We start from the raw sequence: 10720 nt of genomic DNA, 5'->3' as shown, positions 1-10720 counted from the left end.
CATACGAGTACCTTCAAACTTACTTAATTTGTTAGAATTTACTTATTATGCTTTCCATTTAGATTTACTTCGTTGATTTTTTTTACACTGTTTTCTGTTTTCTATATTACCAAACTTCTATTTTTCTAAATGTTTACCTTTTTGAGCGTTTTCTCCTTTCTTTCTGATAATAGTGTGTATCTTAACATGAAAGCTATCTCTGAAACATTTTAAAGATAGAAAGAGATCACCCCTTTACTACTTGGACTGAGATTCACAAGCATTTAAGGGCAAGAATGCATTTTTAGAAATAACTATTTATGCATATTATTTGAATTATTTTATTTACAAGCACCAAAATGTGTTTGTCCTTCTTGAGCTTTTAATTTCAGAAATTCCATTAACCACTTCCATTTTCAATTGCTTTCCACTTCCAGCACATGGAAAACTGTGTTGGATGCCATCAAACTGCTATAGAAGGGATCTCAAATTTAAAATTTAGGGCCGTAGATGGCCACAATGTCTTCAGATCCTTTCCATGACGCCTCTTTATCCTTTGCTTGGCACTCACATGCTAGCACGCCTTGTAATTTCAGGCACTGCTATTTAACTATATAAATAAATTAGTTGTCCCATATAATCAACATAACTATGTTCTTTCGTCTAATACATAGACCCCAGAGTCTTAGTGCTTTACTCTCAACTAGTTTAACTTGTGATCCAACCAGTGCATCCCAGCTATGGCTACTGCTGTTGGCAAGCAGCTTTTAAAAGCCAAGGCAAAGAGTTTGTTTAGAAGTGAGGATGGGTGGCAGGAGTCCATCCAAGGACTGAAGCTGATACAAAAGCACTACATCTCCTACTACTTCTGTAAGTTAACACATTGGTCTTACATGTGAAAGATCCCCAATTCAAGAAAAGCTAATATACTCCTAGTGCTGGCCCTGAGACCAGATAAATGGGAGGGTTCTATGAGGAAGGGCATCCTATGTGCCAAATCAAATATGTGGGTCCATCCACATTGACAACCACAGAAATGTACTATTACTGTTATGGTACAAAGAAGCTCCTGGTTAACTTCAGACTTCTAAAGTCAACTTTTACATGGTCAGACGAGGCCAAGTCTTGTTGACTTTGTCTTAGGATGTAATGCTGAAACTTTAGTACTTGTATCCACTCGTAAACAAGTTTACCTGTAATGTGAAGTTATCTGGTGTACTAATTAGCAATTCATTGGCATATTTTACTAGCAACAGCTAGTTTATTCATTGTTAACTGCTGCATTTCATTAAAAAACAATTCCAGCAGTGGCTGTCCAGCGTCTCTGCCAGTGTTGGTCAAGTTACTTGAAAAAAGTAATCAGTTACTAATTACTGATTACTTCCCCCAAAAAGTAATCCCGTTACTTTACTGATTACTTATTTTCAAAAGTAATCAATTACTTAGTTACTTAGTTACTTAGTTACTTTTTAAAAACACGATTTACAACCTGAATAGGTGATAAAGCGATAGATCTTTCAGCCCAATTCTACTTTTTCTGCATAATTCATCATACAAAATGTAATCAAATGGAAAAGTCTCTTTTTAAAACTTGTTTTATTAGTTTTAATCTTTTAACTTTATGCATCAAGCAAAAATTAAATTATATGCAACATTCTCTGACTGGAAGAAATTTGTTTAACATTTAAACCTATTTTCTGCACATTCCAGCACATAAAATAAAATATTTTTTTGTGTTTACACTCACTCTTTCAAATAGATGCAAGTAAAACACAGCAGAAAATAAATAAAATCAAAGACTAGCGGTCCTGTTGCTCTATTTTCACCTGTAAAGCAGGACTGGGGTAGGCGGAGGAGGTTTACTCTGGTGCAGGTGCTGCAGCGGTCAGTGGAAGAATCCGCGAGTTTCTCTGTGAATTTCACATTACGTCGTAGCGCACTCGGTGCTTGCTTGGAAGTTTAGGGGTTTTTGCTGTAAAAGAAGTTTTCTTCCACGCACAACGGACACTAATGTTTTTGTCACTTTTATGGAATCAAACTCAAAATAAGGTCAGTACTTCCACGCTTTAAACGCTGCATGCTACACTCTGTCCCGCACTCGATATATTATGATCTGCAGACAGCTGTTGTCACGAACGTCGCACTCGCTTACGTCACTGTCATGAGACATTCTCGCAAAAAATCACGGTTTTAGTAACGCAGTAACGCAGCGTTCCTACGTGAAAGTAACGGTAATCTAATTACCGTTTTTGCAATAGTAATCCCTTACATTACTCGTTACTTGAAAAAAGTAATCAGATTACAGTAACGCGTTACAAGTAACGCGTTACTGCCCATCTCTGGTCTCTGCTGAAAGCCCTGATGATTTCTTTTTGCACTATTCAGATTACCTCAAAGCACCACTGGATGGCTCTAGTTGACAAATAGCCATAGAGAACAGCTTGTTGCCCAACTGGCAACACCACAGCCTACAATTCACGCTGCATGACTGCTCTAAAACAAAATGTATCCAATGATACATGCTTTCTAAGTAATGAACGCTCATATTTTAAAATAGCAGGATAATGGTAGCTCAATTCTTTATATATAGACTGTTGACTTTTCATCCAGCCTTTGGGAATGTGTACAGATATTCCTCTGTTTTTGTTTGCTAGAGAGTGGGAATGTCATGATTGTTTCTAATGGTTCATAAGCACTTTCTGTCTGAAGTCTCCTTCTGGTATCATTACCATGCTGTCACTCACGTACACCCTTTCCTTGGTACTCTGAAATTCACCCAGTCCCTTTCCGTCTCCTTCCTGCATTGTTTGTCATAGTCACAAATCAAACTTAAGTGACCAATCACAGCGAAACTCTGCCACTGCTTCCTGTTTGCTTTGGCAAACCTAGCGAGTTACTGTGTAATAATTCCACCGTGCTACTTGAACACCTGCGACGAGATGAAATGTCTGTCAAACATCCGGTCCTTCCCATCCAAAACCAGTCTGGTCACAACACCGCCTTACATCTGGCTTTACCATATTTGCTTGACCAGAGTTCCTGTTTTTATAGATGGGTTTCTGTCCAGAGGAATGCACATGTTTACTCATTCCCTTCCCTTGGCTTCTCTTAAAATAACTTATATCTCAATCATATTAACTCCTGTTATCTCAGTTTTTCATGGTTTGGTTTTGTTTATGTATTTTGTAAAGCATCATGTCACTGGTTTTCATCACTGTTTACCTTATTCCCCGGCCGCCCACAGTGATCTGTATCTCCAGTCCCACACACCCTTCAGTAGAGTCCTGTAAGCGCACTTGTGTTTTTACTTCAAAGGAAGAAGAGGAGAGGACAAAAAAGACAGGACTGGGGGTCTCAAGTTGAGCAACCCTGGGCTGGATTAAGACACCTGGGAGGAAGTGCAGTCCATGACTTGAGGGGGGTTCAGTGGAGAAGTTAGTCACCCACTGAAGGATCGGTCAGGGCTGACTAATGCTTAAGTGGCAGGAGGTGTGGTAGGGGCTCTGGCAAAGCAAGGCTCAAACAGAGGCTGACTATTTTTGGCCAGCTGCTCTTCCTCCATGCTAATTCCTCTTTTCACCCGTTCTCTCTTTCCTTATTCCCCAGATGTGTTTCCTTCCTGAAAGTCAAAAGGCTTTACTTCTCTTCTTTTCCAACCCTCCACTGACGCACTTGCTTCCCTCTGGGGGGAACTGGGAGGGTGGAGGTGGGAGGACCAGCAGCTAAGATTGAGTAATTATTTCTTTTTTTGAAGTTTGTGGTTTTGTTGTTTGGAAAAAAAAATGAGGATAGTTCCTCTTTTAAAAAAAAGAAAAAGAAAAAAAAAGGTCTTAAAGTGCATGATTAAACAATTTACGACGTTGCTAAGACAGTTATCTCAATTTCTTATGAATTGCAGATCGAAACAACAGTTGTTTCATATTTCCGCTGTCAGTTATTGCTTATTGTTTGATGGTTTGATCTTTGGCCTGTTTCGTTCAGAATGATGTATACGTGTACGTGTGTGTGTGTGTGTGTGTGTGTGGGGAGACTTTGCACGAGAAGGTTATTTTCCAAATTCAACTGACAACATGTCCAACTTAATTTAGCACTGCAAATAAAGCGCCAGTGCTTAAAACTCAGAGTGCACAATGTGTGTGGAAAAGTTTATCTTGAATCTAAATAGTTAAAATGCAAATATGTGAAAAAAATATTTTCATATTCAGGTTAACAAAATACGCATTTCTAAAGCCCCTAAACCTACTCTGTTCAGCAGTTCTCTACAATAGCACATTTATCACCAAATCAGCAGCAGAACATAATTAAACCGTGTATAGGAAATTTATTGTTGCATAGCAGCAGAAACAGACATTTGTGGGTGTGACCCCCAACAAATCAAAACCAGGACCCTGCTAGTGGTAAACAACCAGATGAGGAGTCTAATCAGCCAATTGACAATCAATAATGAAAAAACAGGAACAAAAAATATACATCATAATGAAATATATGGCACATCTCTGTCATAACCAAAAACATGGTTAAATAGTTTACCACCTGCAAATAATAAGTTCTTACAGTTAAGTCTTAGAACAGGAATCACTGTAGTAGTAAAAATATATTTTTGACATATGAAGAAATACTGTTTTGTCTCATTAATGCAAATATTCCTCAGAGATTTTAGTCCATATTAACACGTGGCATAACAAAGCTGGTGCTGATTTTTGGCTGCACATACATGATGTGAATCTCCTGTTTCATCAAATCTCAAAGACGCTCTACTGGATTGAGATCTGGCGATTGCTCAAGAAACCAGTTTGAGATAATCGAGACTCATCAGACCAGACAACATTTTTGCAACCTTCTATTGTTCAATTTTACTGCGACTGTGCAAATCATAGTCTCAGTTTCCTTTTCTTAGCTGACAAGAGTGGCATCAGATGTGGTCTTCTGCTGCTGTAGCCCATGTGTTTGAAGGCTTGAGGTATTGTGGTTTTAGAGATGCTTCTGCATGGACTGGTTGTAATGAGGGTTGTTTAAGTTACTGTTGCCTTCCTATCTGGCCATTCTCCTCTGATCTCTGGCACCAATAACGCATTTTCACCCAGAGAACTGTTGCTCAGAGGATATTTTCTCTTTTTCAAACCATTCTCTATAAACCCTGGAGATGGTTGTGTGGGAAAATCCCAGCAGATCAGCAGTTATTTTGAAATACTCAGATCAGCCCACCTAGAGAAACAGCCACACCATATTCAAAGTCACTTAAATGACCTTTCTTTCCCATTCAGATGCTCACTTTGAACTTCAGCAGATTGTTTAGAGGATGCCACATTGTGTTGCTGCAAAGCGATTGAATGATTACACATTTATGCTAATGAGCAGTTGAACAAAGTGGCCTCTGAGTGTATATGCACATCCATAAGGAGTACAAATACCTTTCTATCATCAGATACCCTTCTGTATCCATAAAAAAACAGCAACATTCCTTTAATTAATCCCCCAGAGTAGTCCCAATACTCTCCTTATATCAAATAGGCCTTTTTTTCCAAGAAATTCTCCTTCCTCTCTTCCCCAGTTAATAACAACCTTACAGGCTTAGTGCCGATGACTCATTGACGGTAAACCCCATGTCCAGCTGAAATAAAGCTTGGGCTCTTTCTGATGGTTTTCTTATGTTCAGAAATGCTAAGGAATAACAAAGACAAAACAATTTTTGACAGTTTTTTGACAGCTGAGATTAAAAAACTCATCATATAAAATAAACAAAAGGGTGTACTATACTGAGATTCAAATATTTGTGGAAAAGCTGCATTCCATTTAATTCACTTACATTCGATTTTACTTGTATCAAGGTGCTTAAAATGTAAAGAGAATTCATTATACAGTGGCTTGCAAAAGTATTCGGCCCCCTTGAACTTTTCCACATTTTGTCACATTACAGCCACAAACATGAATCAATTTTATTGGAATTCCAGGTGAAAGACCAATACAAAGTGATGTACACGTGAGAAGTGGAACGAAAATCATACATGATTCCAAACATTTTTTACAAATAAATAACTGCATAGTGGGGTGTGCTTAATTATTCAGCCCCCTGAGTCAATACTTTGTAGAACCACCTTTTGCTGCTATTACAGCTGCCAGTCTTTTAGGGTATGTCTCTACCAGCTTTGCACATCTAGAGACTCAAATCCTTGCCCATTCTTCTTTGCAAAACAGCTCCAGCTCAGTCAGATTAGATGGACAGCGTTTGTGAACAGCAGTTTTCAGATCTTGCCACAGATTCTTGATTGGATTTAGATCTGGACTTTGACTGGGCCATTCTAACACATGGATATGTTTTGTTTTAAACCATTCCATTGTTGCCGTGGCTTTATGTTTAGGGTCGTTGTCCTGCTGGAAGGTGAACCTCCGCCCCAGTCTGCCACCACCATATTTGACAGTGGGGATGGTGTGTTCAGAGTGATGTGCAGTGTTAGTTTTCCGCCACACATAGCGTTTTGCATTTTGGCCAAAAGTTCCATTTGGTCTCATCTGACCAGAGCACCTTCTTCCACATGTTTGCTGTGTCCCCCACATGGCTTGTGGCAAACTGCAAACGGGACTTCTTATGGTTTTCTGTTAACAATGGCTTTCTTCTTGCCACTCTTCCATAAAGGCCAGCTTTGTGCAGTGCACGACTAATAGTTGTCCTATGGACAGATTCCCCCACCTGAGCTGTAGATCTCTGCAGCTCGTCCAGAGTCACCATGGGCCTCTTGGCTGCATTTCTGATCAGCGCTCTCCTTGTTCGGCCTGTGAGTTTACGTGGACGGCCTTGTCTTGGTAGGTTTACAGTTGTGCCATACTCCTTCCATTTCTGAATGATGGCTTGAACAGTGCTCCGTGGGATGTTCAAGGCTTGGGAAATCTTTTTGTAGCCTAAGCCTGCTTTAAATTTCTCAATAATTCAATCTCTGACCTGTCTGGTGTGTTCTTTGGACTTCATGGTGTTGTTGCTCCCAATATTCTCTTAGACAACCTCTGAGGCCGTCACAGACCAGCTGTATTTGTACTGACATTAGATTACACACAGTTGCACTCTATTTAGTCATTAGCACTCATCAGGCTGTGTCTATGGGCAGCTGACTGCACTCAGACCAAAGGGGGCTGAATAATTACGCACACCCCACTTTTCAGTTATTTATTTGTAAAAAATGTTTGGAATCATGTATGATTTTGGTTCCACTTCTCACGTGTACACCACTTTGTATTGGTCTTTCACCTGGAATTCCAATAAAATTGATTCATGTTTGTGGCTGTAATGTGACAAAATGTGGAAAAGTTCAAGGGGGCCGAATACTTTTGCAAGCCACTGTACATTAGGGAGAAAACCCCAAAAATCAGATGACCCCCTATGAGCAAGCGCTTGGCAACAATGGGAAGGAAAAACTCCCTTTTAACAGGAAGAAACCTCAGACAGAACCAGGCTCAGGGAGGGGGCAGCCATCTGCTGTGACCAGTTTGGGGTAACTGGAGGGAGGCAGGACAAAAGACAGACTGTTGAAGAAAGCCAGAGATTGTTAATAACTAACGATTAATTGCAGAGTGGTGTATAAACACAGAGAGTGAAAAAGGTGAGTGAAGAAGAAAAACTCCGTGCATCATGGGAAACCCCCCAGCAGCCTCGGTCTATTGCATTGCAACCAAGTGAGGGTTCATGGTCACGCTCCAACTACAAGCTTCATCCAAAAGGAAAGTTTTAAGCCTAAACTTAAAAGCAGAGAGGATGTCTGTCTCCCAAATTCAAACTGGAAGCTGGTTGTACAGAATTGTGGCCTGAAAGCAGAAGGCTCTATCTCCCATTCTAGTTTTCTGCTTTACTGATGTGATATGCGGTATCTAAGATAATATAGGGTCTGATTATTCAAGACCTTGTACATAAGGAAAAAATGTAAAATTACAACTGGAAGTGTCACATGTGTTGTAAATAATAAAGTGAAGGTGATTATAAGGACCTGACATTTGGGATACACTTCCATGTCATACATTAGCCATTAAGTTACCGATAAATTGTGAACGCTCACGCCTACATGGGAACACGTTGTATGGTGTAAGGGAAGACAAAGAAAACTGCTGCACCTTTAAATCAGAGAATGCCAGCAATTTGCGGCTGTGCCCAGGCATTTAGAGCAGGAATGTGTTGGAATGTGTTGGCAGCACTTGATTTCCCCTGCAGCTTTTCCAGGTGCTACATGGAGAGGAAAACAACAAAACCGCGGAACACAGATGGACAGGCCTCGGATATAACAGAGGGTGTGCAGAGTTTGATTAGAAAAGCCCCTCTCTAGACATGAGGTCACCCATATAGGTACGTGCTGCCAGGACATGTAAAATTGGAGGAGAGAGAGAGAAGGAAAAAAGAGAGATTTATATCCCTCCCTGCTTTATCAGCTGTCTCCTCCCTCGCTCTTTAACCACAGATTTATGTCTTAGGTAAAGGCAGCTAGTCAATAATAGACTCGCCTCAGGAGCACGGTAGGGAGTGTAGATTTCGAAACACTTGCATGGGAATAAACCCTGGCTGTTGAACCATTAAAATGTGTCTGCTTTGATAAGCCACTTTTGAAATAACACATTTCTCCAAAATACACAGCTTGTCAGCTAAGCTCTCAGGTGATTGAGTGATTGTTATGCTGGTGCCACTTAAAAGCAGCTAATTTTCACTCATGTTATGCAACAGCCTCTAAAATGACCTCCACACTTGAATGTTAACATGACTCATTACAACTGCAGGGACTGCAACCCCACTCTGCTCTTTTCAAGTTTGCCCCGCTGTAACCGTCAAGCTAGAGTCCGAGGAGGAGGAGGAGGAGGCATTAGCTGTGGTGTGGTAGCACAGACCCTTCACAGTCCTGCACTGTATCTGTAAAACAGGTGTGCTCTGCTTGCTTTTGCTCTGCCTGTGCTATTAATTTTTGATTTACTCCCTGCTTGTGTTTCTGAAAAGTCCCTCTCTCAGTCTCGCTTTCTGTTTCCAAGCCTCATCCTCTCCCTCGCACACACATACGCACACACACACAAACAGGCAGCACATGGCCAGCGCGAGTGAGTCATAGTGGACTGGCAACAAGTGCCTCCTCACAGGGAGAGTCCCTCCATGTGTCCTTGTGATTAGGGCCAATCCCCTGGAGGGGATCAGGTGCGCAGCTCCTCCTGGGCAACGTGAGACCTGGTTCCATTGTTTGCAAGTTCACAATGCACTTGAAGGATGAGACAGCAACTTGCACTCCATCGAAACCAGCAGAAACCGATAGTGGGTTCCTAAAATCTGTCTAAATGCTAATACTAGCACTAATATTAGCACACACTAAAACATACTGGGTGCAGTTGTGGACCTCCAGCTCTGTGAGCTCACAGACATAGACAGATGTTGATATTCTCACTATTACAATGAAAATGTTCCGTGGCTTTAGCAGGTGTGATCTTTACCCCAGTGGCAACCTGAAAAATGAAGCCATTGCAAAAGTGCCTAACACCTTCCCTCCTCTTCCTCCTTCTCCTTTAAAGTCCCCATAAACCACCACATTAAAATACCCAACTTCAACTTTGTAACTTATGTGTTTTTAAAAACCAAAAGTTGATTTAGCCTCTGTAGATAATTTCCCCTATAATAAAAATATAAGGGGATTTTTTTAAGCACTTGTTTGGTTTTTACTAAAAGATGACAGCCCGAGTGATAAACACCAGCAGCTGTAGCTAGCTGCTGTCTATTAAGCCTTACCTTGCTACATTATTTGTATTACACTATTTGTTGCATTTTGTGTTTTTTAATGAAATGATTTAATAAATAATAGATAATATGGCCTGGTATACAGTAAATAAGATGTGCTTGTCTAGATTTGGTTTAAAAATGTAGTTTTTACTTACTTAGCACTAATTTGCAGCCATCTGAGTCTCTGAAGACACATAAATACATTTATGAATACAGCTTGCAAACAAAGGCTTCAGCTCTTCTGCATATGATCTGTTCTTACACCATAAAACCAACATTGCATTGGCCAAAATGCTAACACTGTTGTGAATCAACATGCAGTGCGTTTGCTATCTATAAATTGTAGCATTAGCATGCTAATATTTGCTAGTTAGAACCATAGACAGTATAAAAGTGGGATCTGACTGCAAAACTGCAGGACTTATGACTGACAAGTCATAAGTCCTGCAAGTGTTTTGACACTTTAGAATAGCCAAAATGTATAAAATGGAAGGTTAGAAAGGCAAAAAGTCAGTCTGTCCAGGCAGAAGTGTTAAAGCTAGGAAGGTACCAAAGTCATTATGGTTCATCCTCTGGGGAACACAAATGGCAATACACCATTTCATGGGATTTCATTCATTCATAGTACTAGCATGGATAAAAATAAATGACCGTATAGTCTGAGTTTGGTTTTGAGCTCTGTTGGAAATATACACTTGTAGCTGTGATGAGTCCCTGTTGTTGTATTTGTCAAAGTCTGTGTTGCGTTACTGTTTCAATTACAGACGACAGCTGCTTTGCTCACTTTTAAACATCAGCTGTTCTTATACACAGATTTTTAGGCCAGCAAATTTGCACGTCTATTTCACTGCTTACAAGGACCAACATCATATTGCTGTCATCAGATGTGTTCTATATAAAAACAGCTATTATTCCATCTTGGAGTGTGGCTAAAAGGAGTTTGAATACGGTGTTATTTTGCGGTCGTAAGTGCAATAATAACCATCCTGGACTAATAACAGGTTAGAGGAA

The sequence above is a fragment of the Oreochromis aureus genome, linkage group 4, assembly GCF_013358895.1.
Source record: "Oreochromis aureus strain Israel breed Guangdong linkage group 4, ZZ_aureus, whole genome shotgun sequence".
NCBI classification, from domain to species: Eukaryota; Metazoa; Chordata; class Actinopteri; order Cichliformes; family Cichlidae; genus Oreochromis; species Oreochromis aureus.
Note: the sequence above shows the minus strand (reverse complement) of the source record.